The following is a 12798-nucleotide window of genomic DNA, read 5'->3' on the forward strand; positions in this document are numbered from 1 at the left end:
CACGCTGTCTCCTCCCTGTCCCCCATCCACAGCCAAACTTCTCTAGAGTTGTCTGTTTTCAGCTCACCTCCCGTTAACAGACCCCGGTCCGTCGTTCCCTCGATCACGGTCGAAGGAACCCGGGCTGAAGTTAACGGTGCTTCCAAGTCGTTAAATCCAACAGACGCTTTTCCGTTTTTAGCTCTACCAGAGTTCTCAGCAGTGTTTGGGTGTGTTGAGCATTTCGTCTTTCTGATAACACTCCCTTCTCTGGGCTTCTATGGCTTGGTTTGGCTCGTCTTCCTCGTCTTATTGCAGGTCCCTCGTTGTACGTTTTTGGTTACTCAAGGTTATGTTCTGGGCCCTCTTTGACCAACACAGTCTCATTACCAACCGTATGTCAGTTGCTCGTAAATTTCTTTGTCCGGAGCCGCCTTTACTCTGAAAAATAAACCTCTATAGTGTGTCTGCCTGCCTGATACCTCAAAGGCATTTTTTATTTTATTTTTTTTAAAAAGGTTTTATTTATTCATTCATGAGAGACACACACACACACACACAGAGGTAGAGACACAGGCAGAGGGAAAAGCAGGCTCCATGCAGGGAGCCCGACACGGGACTCCATCCCGGGACTCTGGGATCACGCCCTGGGCCGAAAGCTAAAGCTATGAGCCACCCGGGCTGCCCGGCATTTTTTTTTTTTTTTTAAGATTTTATTTATTTATTTGAGAGAGAGAGACAGCGTGAACGGCGGGGGTGGGGGGGGGGGGAGAGAGAAGCAGACTCCCCACTGAGCAGGGAGCCTCACAGAGCTGGACCCCAGGACCCATCATCATCATGACCTGAGCCAAAGGCAGATGCTTAACAAACTGAGCCACCCAGGCGCCCCCTTAAAGGCATTTTAAATTTAACATGTCCCAAAGCAAATCTGTTATTTTACTATTTGGGCCTCTTGGTGTTCCCTATCTGGATGAATGGCACCATTATCCATTAAGATATGCTAGCCAGTAATTGTGGAATCATGCTAACTGCAAACTTCCATCACCTTAGATGTCCAGTCCATCACCAAGTCCAGTGTTTTAACTCCACACATATTTCTTAAATCCATCTGCTTCTCTTCTTCTACTCTAGCTCCATCATTCCTTGCCTGGACTACGGACTCCGCCTCTCCCCCGCCAAACACACCAATTCCATCACATACTCTCATTTGTTCTCTCTTCCTTTTATTTGTTTTTGTTCTTTAAATTTTTAATTTTGGTTTAGCTAATGTATAGTGTTCTGTTAGTTTCAGGTGTACAATATAGTAATTCAGCAATTCTATACATTACTCATTGCTCATGATGAAAATTGTACTCTTTAATCCCCTTCAACTGTTTCTCCCCTCCCCCTACTCACCTTCCCTCTAGTAACCATCAGTTTGTTCTCTATAGTTAAGAGTCTGTTTCTTGGTTTGTCTCTGTCTTCCTTTTTTTCCTTTGCTCATTTGTTTCTTAAATTCCATATATGTATGAAATCATGGGATTTGTCTCTTTGACTGACTTATTTTGCTTTGGATTATACTTTCTAGCTCCATTTATGTTGTTGGAAATGGGAAGATTTCATTCTTTTGCATGGCCAAATAATATTCTATTGCATAGGGATGCCTGGGTGGCTCAGTGGTTGAGCCTATGCCTTTGGCTCAGGTCATGATCCCAGGGTCCCCAGATCAAGTTCCACATTGGGTTCCCTGCAGAGAGCCTGCTTCTTCCTCTGACTATGTCTCTGCTTCTCTGTGTGTGTGTCTTTGATGAATAAATAAATAAAATCTTTAAATTAAAAAAAAATATTCAGGCACATGGGTGGGTCAGTGGTTGAGATAGCTTTTGGCTAGGGGGGTGATTCTGGGGTCCTGGGATCAAGTCCCACATCGGGCTCCCCATGGGGAGCCTGCTCCCCAGCACACTCTGCCTGTGTCTCTGCCTCTCTCATGAATTAATAAATCTTTTTTAAAAAGTTATATTGTATATGTGCAACCATCTTTATCCATTCATCTATCAATGGACACGTGGGCTGCTTCCATAATTTGGGTATTGTAAATAATGCTGCAATAAACATGGGATACATGGATCCTTTTGAATTAGTGTTTTCATAAATTTTGAGTACTCAGCAGTGCAATTAGTGAATCCAAAGTAGTTCTACTTTTATTTTTTTGAGGAACCCCAATACTATTTTTGCACCAGTTTCCATTCCCACTAGCAGTACACAAGGATTCCTTTTTCACGTCGTCCTTGTCAACACTTGTTTCTTGTGTTGATTTTAACCATTCTAAAAGGCATAAGGTGGTATCTCATTGTAGTTTTGAGTTGCATTTCCCTGATGATGAGTGGTATTGAACATTTTTTCATGTGTTGGCCATTTGTATGTCTTCTTTGGAGAAATGTCTGTCCATGTCCTCTGCCCATTTTTTAAATTGAATTGTGTTTGGGTGTTGAGTTGTAGCAGTTCTTCATATATTTTGGATACTTAGCCCTCATCAGATATGTCATTTGTCTTCTCATTCAGTAGGTTGTCTTTTAGTTTGTTTCCTTAGCTGTGCAGAAGCTTTTTATTTTTTATATTTTAAGGATTTTATTTATTTATTCATGAGAGAGACACACAGAGAGGCAAAGACATAGGCAGAGGGAGAAGCAAGCTCCATGCAGGAAGCCCAGTGTGGGACGCGATCCTGGGACTCTGGAATCACGCCCTGAGCCAAAGGCAGATAGATGCTCAACCACTGAGCCACCCAGGCATCCCAGAAACTTTTTATTTTGATGTAGTCCAGCAGTTTATTTTTGCTTTTATTTTCCTTGCCACAGGAGACATATCTAGAAAGATGTCGCTACTGCTGGTGTCAGAGAAATTACCTGCGCTGTCTTCTAGGATTTTTCTAGGATTTTTATGGTTTAGGTCTCACATTTAGGTCTTTAATCCATTTTGAGTTTATGTTTGTGTATGGTGAAAGAAAGTGGTCCAGTTTCATTCTTTTCCCAACACCATTTCTTGAAGAGACTTTTTCCCATTGTGTATTCTTTTCCTCCTTTGTTGAAGATTAATCATATAATTGGGCTTATTTCTGGGTTTTCTGTTTTGTTCTACTGATCTGTGTGCCAACACCATACTGTTTTGATTACTGTGGCTTTGTAATATAACCTGAAGTCTGGAATTGTGATGCCTCCGGTTTTGTTTTTCTTTTTCAAGATTGCTTTGGCTATTTGAGGTCTTTTGTTGTTCCTTATAAATGTTAGGATTATTCTAGTTCTGTGAAAAATGTTGGTATTTTGATAGGGATTGCATTAAATGTGTAGATTAATTTGGGTGGTAGAGACAATTTAACAATATTTATTCCTCAAAACCTGTGAGCATGGAATGAATGTCTTTCCATTTCTTTGTGTGTGTGTCTCTCTCTCTTTTTTTAATTCCTGGTATAGGGATCCCTGGGTGGTGCAGCGGTTTGATGCCTGCCTTTGGCCCAGGGCGCGATCCTGGAGACCCGGGATCAAATCCCACGTCGGGCTCCCGGTACATGGAGCCTGCTTCTCCCTCTGCCTGTGTCTCTGCCTCTCTCTCTCTCTCTCTCTCTCTCTCTCTCTGTGTGTGACTATCATAAATTAAAAAAAAAAAAAAAAATTCCTGGTATATTCCTTACTCTTGCACGTTCTTTTCCATCTGCCTGTGTGGCTCTTCACTCTCCCCTCCCTGGCTAACAATCTTCAAATCTCAGCTCACTTCTTCAGAGAAGCCTTCCTTGACTTACTAGCCTAATTCTCTTTATTTTGAGACCCTAATTCCTGCTTCTTCACTTACTACCTGTGCAACTTTGGGTAAGATACTAAACTTTACCTTTTCTCTTAAAATGAGGGTAATGATGCCTAGTACCTACTGCCTAATGTTAGGGGGAGGATTAGGTGAGCTATTTAAAGCGCTTAGTCCATGCCTGGTACACAGTAAATGCTCAGTATATGTTACCTCTTATTAATAATTGTAGATGTAATTTTTAAAAAATACTTATTTATTCATGAGAGACAGAGAGAGAGAGAGAGAGAGAGAGGCAGAGGGAGAAGCAGGCCCCATGCAGGAAGCCTGACGTGGGACTTGATCCTGGGTCTCGAGGATCAGGCCCTGGGCTGAAGGCAGCCCTAAACCGCTGAGCCACCGGGGCTGCCCATCAGATGTAATTTTTTATTTGACTAATATCAGTTACTTTCTGTCTTCCTCACTGAATTATAAACTCTTTGAGGCCTAAAATTACATCTTTTTTTTTTCTTCCACAAAATAGTCTCCAAAATACCTGGAGCAGTGCTGGCAAGTTTTAGGTTATTCAGTAAATGTTAGCTAGGTGTGTATGAGGCAGTGAAAAGAAATGGACCGAGATGAATGAGCAAGAATAGTTGGCAGAGTGGAGTGACTATTTGAATAAATTAGGAATAATTAAACCTGAGAACTGATTGCAAATTATAGTTCTCATTTACTTACACCTGCTACCTTGTGCCTTTTTTTTAAAGATTTATTTATTTTCGGTGGGGAGGGGCAGAAAGAGAGGGAGACAAGCAGACTCCCCACTCAGCTGGGAGCCCCAATGGTGCAGGGCTAGATCCCAGGACCCTGAAATAACCTGAGCTGAAATCAAGAGTTAGTGGCTGAACTAACAACTCAGGTGCCTCTACCTTGGGCTTTTGAGATAAATTAAGAATCATCTTTCACTTTTAAAAAGAATGATTATAGTGTTAATAATTTGATCAGGGGATCCCTGGGTGGCACAGCGGTTTGGCGCCTTTCTTTGGCCCAGGGCGTGATCCTGGAGACCTGGGATCGAATCCCACGTCGGGCTCCCGGTGCATGGAGCCTGCTTCTCCCTCTGCCTGTGTCTCTGCCTCTCTCTCTCTCTGTGTGACTATCATAAAACAAACAAAAAAAATTTGATCAGTTTTTGCTATATTCAAAATTTTGGAAGCATCTCTGCAGTGTTAGGTCAAGTATCACTTAAGTTTTGTTCATAAATGACAAAGAAAATTTTTGCCAACTCTGATTATCAGCTAAAGCAAGTAGTATTAATTTAGTTCGAAAGACACAGGCTGAAAGGGTAAGCAACTAACACAAATAGTAGAGGCATTTGGGATAAAAGCTAATATAAAAGAGATTATGCATGGAAGTATTGTAAATAGAATAAATAGAATTTGTATCTAAATTTATTGGGTAATAGAAAGAAAGGAGAGGGGACTAATATTTCTGCCATTTCCAGTGTGCCAGATACTTTATTTATAATAGTACTTACAGTAACCCTGAATTACCTGCATCTCACAGATGAAGAAATTAAAGTGCAAAGAAGTTAAATAATTTGTCAGTGGGGTGAAGATTTGCATGTGCCCTTAACTATTTCATTCTGTTGTTTTTTATTTTTTATTTTTTTATTTATTTTTATTTTTTAATTGACATACAGTATTCTATTAGTTTCAGATGTTTAGCATAGTATTTTGGTATTTTTATATACTAGGAAATGATCCCCATGATAAATCTGGTTACTATCACTAACCACACAAAGTTATTACATTGTTACTGACTAAATTCTCTGTGTTGTGCTTTACATCTCCATAACCCATTGATTTTATATCTGGAAGGCTGAACCTCATACTACCCTTCAACCATTTTGCCGGCACCCCCCCAGTCACTCCCACTTTTGTAACCAATAGTGTTTCTTGTATCTGTGAGTCTGTTTCTGTTTTGTTTTATAGATTCAACATGAAATCATACAGTTGTCTTCTCTATCGGGTTTATTTTATTTGGCATAATACTGTCTAGGTCTGTGTTGTCACAAATGGCAAAATCATTCTTTTTTATGGTTGAGTAATATTCGTGTGTGTTTCTTCATCCATTTATCTCTTTAGAGACACCTAGGTTGCTTCTTTATCTGATATTTAGTTTTTTTGAGGAGCCTCCATACTGTTTTCCATATTGTCTGCACCAATTTATATTTCCCACCAACAGTAGTATACAAGGGTTCTCTTTCATCCTCATCTTTGCCAACACTTTGTATTTTTTGTCTTTTTGATGATAGCCAGTTGGTTATGGTTTTGATTTGCAGTTCCATAATGATTAGTGATATTGAGGATCCTATTTGTTTTGTTGGCCATCTGCAGGTCTTTGGAAAAATGTTCTAAAGTCTTGCCCATTTTTTAATTGGGTTACTTTATATTTTTATAGGCAATGTTAATTTAGAAAATTTAAGGCAATTTTGTCTAAATTGTACATATCATGTTAATCTAATCTAATCTAATGTTATCATTTAAGATGTGAATCTTAAATTCACTTTGTGATGACACAAATTAAAAAGAATAATAAATTAATACGTGCATGTGGTTTTAAAATCAAATAGAGCAGAAAGGTGTTTTATGAAATTACTGACCTTTTGCCCCACCCTGCCCCAGTTCTGTTCTTTAGAAACTAAAAAAAAAATCGTCTTTATTGAAACTCAATGTGATTTACACTTAATGAAAGCTGTAATGTATATAACAAGTATATATGGTAAAAACTCATCAAGTTGTGTGCAGTTTGATGAGCTTTGGCAAATGTATATACCACTCCAATCTCCCTGCTCTTTCCCTATTCCTTGCCTACAACCTAGATAAACCAGAGTTTTAATTTCTGGTTTTTAATCTCTATAGGTTAGTTTTGACTATTCTAAAACTTCATGTGAACTTGTATCTGGCTTCTTTGTCTCAGCAAAATGTTTTTTGAGATTTATCTATGTTTCAGTAGTTTGCACCTTTTATTGCTGAGTAGTATTCCGTTGTGGGAATAAACACTATTTGTTTAATTTACCTGTTGTTGTTAAACATTTGGGTTATTTTCATTTTTTGGATTTTATGAATGAAGATGCTATGAACACTTATGTATAGTCTTTTTGTGGAAATAATATTTTCTTTGCTCTGGGATAAATACCTAAGAGTGTACTTGCTGGTTTATATGTTAAGTGAATGTAAGAAATTGTTGAACTATTTTCCAAAGTGATTGTGAGAATTCTAGTTGCTCCATACCTTTGCCAACACTTAGTTTTGTCAGTCTTTTTAAGTTTAATTGTTCTAGTGAATGTATAGTGGTATTTTGCATCTACATTCATGAGTGGTATATAGGTTTGTATTTTTTCTTAGAATGACTTTGTTTTTTCTATCAGGTAAACCTAACATAAAATGAGTTGGAAAATGTTCTCTTCTGTTTCTTGACATAGTTTGTGCAAGATTGTTTTGTTTGTTTTTTGTCTTTACATGTTTATAAAATTTACCAGTAAAGCCATCTGGACCTAGTGTTATATTTGTTGGAATATTTTAAATTATAAATTCAGTTTCTTTAGTGGATGTAGTACTATTTAGATTCTCTGTATTTTTTTGTGTCAGTTTTTATGTCAGTGTTGATAATTACCCATTTGGGTATTTGCCAAATGGGACTTAACCATTTAAGTTGTTTCATAAAGTTGTTACTAATTTTCATTTATTTCGCATTTTACACTTCTGATATTGAGAATATTTTCTTCTTCATCAGACTAGCTGGAGGTTTATCAATTTTATTAATCTTCAAAGAACCAACTTTTGGTTCAGTTGCTTTTTTCCTCTTGTTTATCCATTTTCTATTTTCTTGATTTTTGCTCTTTTTATCATTCCTTCCTTCTACATGCTTGAATTTAGTTTATTCTTTTTCTGGCTTCTTATGGATAATTGATTTGGGGCCTTTTTTCTTCTCTAAGCATTTAAAGCTATAATTTTTCCTCTAAGCATTGCTCTAGTGAATCCCATAAATTTAGATAGATTGTATTTTCATTTTCATTCTGTTAATAATACTTTCTAATTTCTCTTGTTATTTCTTTTTCAACAGATGAGTTTTTTAGTTTATTGTTCACAGGGCACCTTAGTGGAGGAGGAGAGACAAATATTTAGTCTAAATTGTGGTGATTCTCTATTATGTATGGTGGATACACAACATCTTAGTTTCAGGTGTACAACATAGCAATTAGATAAATTTATGTTATGCTATGCTCATTATCAAATGTTTTGATCTTAGAATACTCTTTATTTAAAGGTTTTATTTATTTAAAGATTTTTTTTATTTATTTATGAGAGACAGAGAGAGAGAAAGAGAGAGAAGCAGAGACATAGGCAGAGGGAGAAGCAGGCTCCATGCAAGGAGCCCGACGTGGGACTCCATCCCAGGTCTCCAGGATCAGACCCTGGGCTGAAGGCAGTCCTAAACTGCTGAGCCACACAGGCTGCCAAGGTTTTATTTAGAGAGAGAGAGCGCCCTCATGTGTGAGCCTGTGTTCGAGCAGGATAGGAGCAGAGGGAGAGAGTGTTAAGTCGACTCTGCCCAATGTGCAGCCTGACACAGGCCCAATCTCACAACCCTGAGATCATGACCTGAACCAAAGAGTGGGACATTTTTCTGACTAGCCACCCAGGCACCCTGATCTTAGAATACTCTTAAGGGATCCCTGGGTGGCGCAGTGGTTTAGCGCCTGCCTTTGGCCCAGGGCGCGATCCTGGAGACCCGGGATCGAGTCCCACGTCGGGCTCCCGGGCTCCCGGTGCATGGAGCCTGCTTCTCCCTCTGCCTATGTCTCTGCCTCTCTCTCTCTCTCTCTCTGACTATCATAAATAAATAAAAAATTAAAAAATCGTTGCCCCTCTTACCCCCAAGAGCTTTTGTTTTTGTGAGATAGCTACCTTACCATATTTGAAATTATAACTGAGATATTCTAAAATTATTTGTTCATTTAAGATAATAATAAACTGCTAGCGTAAATAACATTTTTTGTGAGAAACAGCTATGTATTTCAAAACAAGTAGAAAATTGATATTGTTTTACATCTTTGCACATTGCTTTAGTATCTGGCTTTAGAAGATATGACAGCTAGATTTTCATATCAGCTTCTGCATTCAGTATATTGATATTTTTGGGGAGAGGTGATCTATATGAAGGAAATCCAGCCTCAGGTATGTAGTTGGAAAAAGGGAGAGATTTTAAATATTTCGGGCTTCTTTTTTGATCGTTGTGATATTGTATATTACATATATTTGGTCTTGGGGCTCCTGGGTGGCATAGTCAGTTAAGCATCCAACTGTTGGTTTCGACTCTGGTCATGATCTCAGGGTCCTGGGATCGAGCCCCAGGTGGGGCTCTGCACTCAGTGCTGAGTCGGCTTGAAATTCTCTCTCCCTCTGCCCTTCCCACTCTGTGTACTCTCTCTCTCAAATAAATAAATAAATCTTAAGAGAAAAAAAAAAGGTTGGAACTCAACCCTACACTCCCCTCTGCCCTGCCACTGTCCCCCGAGAGAGTCAGGATACATTGATCTAGTCACCAGTGGCCAGTGATTTAATCATCATGCCTATGTAATGAGACCTTCAAAAAACTCCTAAATAGGAGGGATCAGAGAGCTTCCAGGTTGGTGAATGCATCTACATGCCAGGAGGATCACACACCCCAAACTCCATGCAGGGACAGAAATTCCTATGCTTAAGACCCTCCCAGACCTTGTCTGATGTACCTCTTCCTCTGGTTGTTCATTTGTATCCTTTATAATATCTATTATGATAAACCAGTAAAGTGTTTTCCTAAGTTCTTTGAGCCTGAGCAGGGGGTCATAGGAACCCCCAGTTTGTAGGCAAGTTAGGCAGAAGTGTCGGCATCCTGAGGACCTGCTGCTTGAGGTTGGTGTCTGAAGTAAGCAAGGGATAGTCTTGTGGGACTGAGCCCCTAACTGGTGGGGTCTGTACTAACTCTACATAGTGTCAGAGTTGAATTAACTTGTAGGACACCCACTTGTTGTCTGCAGAGAATTGCTTCATGTGGAAAACCCACACATGTGGTGTAAGAAATGGCTGTGAAGAGAAAAAGGTTTTCTCTAATACTACATCAAAATTCAACAAATGGTAGTTTCTTAAAGGTTAATTGGAATATAGAATTGGTCTATCTTGGGGCACCTGGATGTCTCAGTCGGTTAAGCATCTGCCTTCAGCTCAGGTGATGATCCCAGGGATCTAGCCCCCAGTTGGCTTCCTGCTCAGGAGGGAGTCTGCTTCTGCCTCTCCTTCTGCCCCTCCCCCTGCTCCTGCTTTCTTGCATGTGCACAAGCTCTCTCCCTCCCTCTAAATTAATAATTTTTTTTTAGGGATCCCTGGGTGGCGCAGCGGTTTAGCGCCTGCCTTTGGCCCAGGGCGTGATCCTGGAGACCCGGGATCGAATCCCACGTCGGGCTCCCAGTGCATGGAGCCTGCTTCTCCCTCTGCCTATGTCTCTGCCTCTCTCTCTCACTGTGTGCCTATCATAAATAAATAAAATAAAATAATTTAAAAAAAAATAATTTTTTTTAAACTGGTCTATCTTGCATTTTGAATGGATCTTTTGCTAATGCGTTATAATATCATGCATGGGTCATTTGGAAAATATGGTTCATTGCATTATTTAGATCATCCAAATATTGATGGATTTCATTACACAACAAAAATTCATGCTTATTGACCACGGTAATTTAGTCAGAAAAGTTTGCAAGCATTGATAAGCTGTAAAGTTTATTGCTAATGGATAGAAGTTTTCAAAAGTTCTGATTTTCGTTAGAAAACCCTTTCATGATTGACAGTAACTATCATTTTCCTTGAAAACAGGTTCACTTTATTTTTGAGAAAATATTTACTAAATTCCGAGGTTTAAATAAGGGGTTTGTCAGTTGGCCTTTCAAGTAAAAATGATATTCTGTGGGAAAAAAGCAGTTCGTTCAACTCACAAACAACTTCATAAGTGCTTTTCCTTGGGGTGACAGCCGATAATCCAGTGTGCAACAGAAGTACTTTTTGCCTACTTCCCATACTGTTATATAGAATATTTTTAAATTTCTTTAAAGACTATTGAGTTATAGGGCACCTGGGTGGTGTAGTTGGCTGTGTAGTGCAACTCTTGGTTTCAGCTCAGGTCATGGTCTCAGTTTCATGAGATCGAGCCCTGTATTGAGCTCCACGCTCAGCTTGGAATCTGCTTGAGGATCTCTCCCTCTCCCTGTGCCCCTCCCAGTTGTGCATGCACATGCATGCTCTCTCTCTCTCTCTCTCAAATAAATCTTAAAAACGAATATTGAGTTTTGACAGACTGTTAATTTACTTGCAAATCAGCTGATCCCACAGAGACTGGAATGGGTCTAGAATAGCTTTTACTTTGGTCTAGTTTTGTCCTGTTTCTAAAGCATGGCCTTTCTGGGGTTTCTCCTAAATGCAGATGTTTATTGAGTTTTCTGCCCTCTGGCTGGTTAGAACTCAACTGTATTCTAGCCTGTAGGAACTCCACTGATTTTTCATTTCAAACTGTCTAATACTTACTTTTGGCCTAGCCTTGTGGAATCTCATTCTGTGTATGCACAGCTTAGAATTCAGCCAGAGACTCAAGAGAAATCCCGTGTAGGTTATTGAAGCTCTTTCTCTGTGTAGCACCCTCATCTCTGGTACTCTGCATCCATGAAATCCAGCTAACTCACCTCCCTGAACTCCTACCTGTGCTCAGCAGGGCCCCCACATTCTTCTTGGGTTCCTTTGTCCATACTGTGGTCCAGAAGTGCCTCTGTACAGAAAGCCAGGATGATTGTAAGGTTCCCCTCATTTCAGTGACCACAGTCTTACTCTACCTGTTGTCCGGTATTTGAAAATAATTCGTATATTTTTGTCCAGTTTTTTAGTTGGTGGCAGAAGAGCTAATGTGGTACCATTTATTTCAGCATGGGCAAAAGCAGAGGCCAGAGAACCAGTCTTCACTGCTGTTAGTTTTTCTGGTGGTCACCTTTAATTATTTATTTGAGAGAGGAGAGCACACATGCCAGAGAGTGGGGAAGAAGGGCAGAGGGAGAGAGAAACCTAAGCAGACTCTGCTGAGCAAAGAGCCCAAGGCTGGGCCTGATCCCAAGACCCTGAGATCATGACGAGCTGAAACCGAGAGCCAGACACTTAACCAGCTGTTCCACCCAGGCGCCCCCTGATGGTTACCTTTAAATGATGGCTTTTTAAAACAAACTAAAAGCCTGATTGATGTTCTGTGGTTTTTTTGTTTTTTTTTTTTTCAGATATTATTGGGGGTGGGGGGGGGGGAGTGCAGAGGGAGAGGAAAAAGGAGAGAGAATTTTAAGCAGGCTCTATGCCTAATGCAGAGCCTGACACAGAGTTCCATCTCACAACCCTGAAATCATGACCTGAACCAAAATCAAGAGTCAGATGCTTAACCAACTGAGTCACCTAGTACCCTTTTTAAAATTATTTTCATAATTGCTAGTAAGAGTCATAAGGTTTTCAAAAGATATAAAAAGAGGATTCAGGATGAGGTCTGCCTCACACCTGTGGCCCCTACTCATTAGACACCAGTGTTACATAAACATCTTTTTAAGGCTGCATAATATTCTGTTTTAAGGATTACCATATTTAGTTGTTTTTTATTTTTTTCCATATTTAGTATTTATCTATTAATGGGCACTATAATCAGATTAATGTACTGTTCTCAATGAGTATGTATGTGATGCCTGTATTTTGGATGTAGGAGGTGTATCCTTGTGGTAAGCATGTATCCCACTTTTATGATTTTATTATTTGTCCATAGTGATAAAACTTAAACTGGATTTTCAAATGATAAGCTCCAAAAAGTCTCTTTAATAATGTTAACTATGAAAAAAAAAAAAAAAAGAAGGGGATCCCTGGGTGGCACAGCAGTTTGGCGCCTGCCTTTGGCCCAGGGCGCGATCCTGGAGACCCGGGATCGAGTCCCACATCGGGCTCCTGGTGC

At 39.6% G+C, this 12798-nt stretch overlaps 1 protein-coding gene across 1 annotated transcript in view; it reads left to right on the forward strand.

Moving 5' to 3' along the window:
- Positions 1–12798, forward strand: part of RPA1 (replication protein A1) — a 76291-nt gene that overhangs the window by 420 nt on the left and 63073 nt on the right. The gene's annotated exons all lie outside the window — the stretch shown is intronic.

Source organism: Canis lupus, chromosome 9 (assembly GCF_011100685.1).
Source record: "Canis lupus familiaris isolate Mischka breed German Shepherd chromosome 9, alternate assembly UU_Cfam_GSD_1.0, whole genome shotgun sequence".
Taxonomy (NCBI): Eukaryota; Metazoa; Chordata; class Mammalia; order Carnivora; family Canidae; genus Canis; species Canis lupus.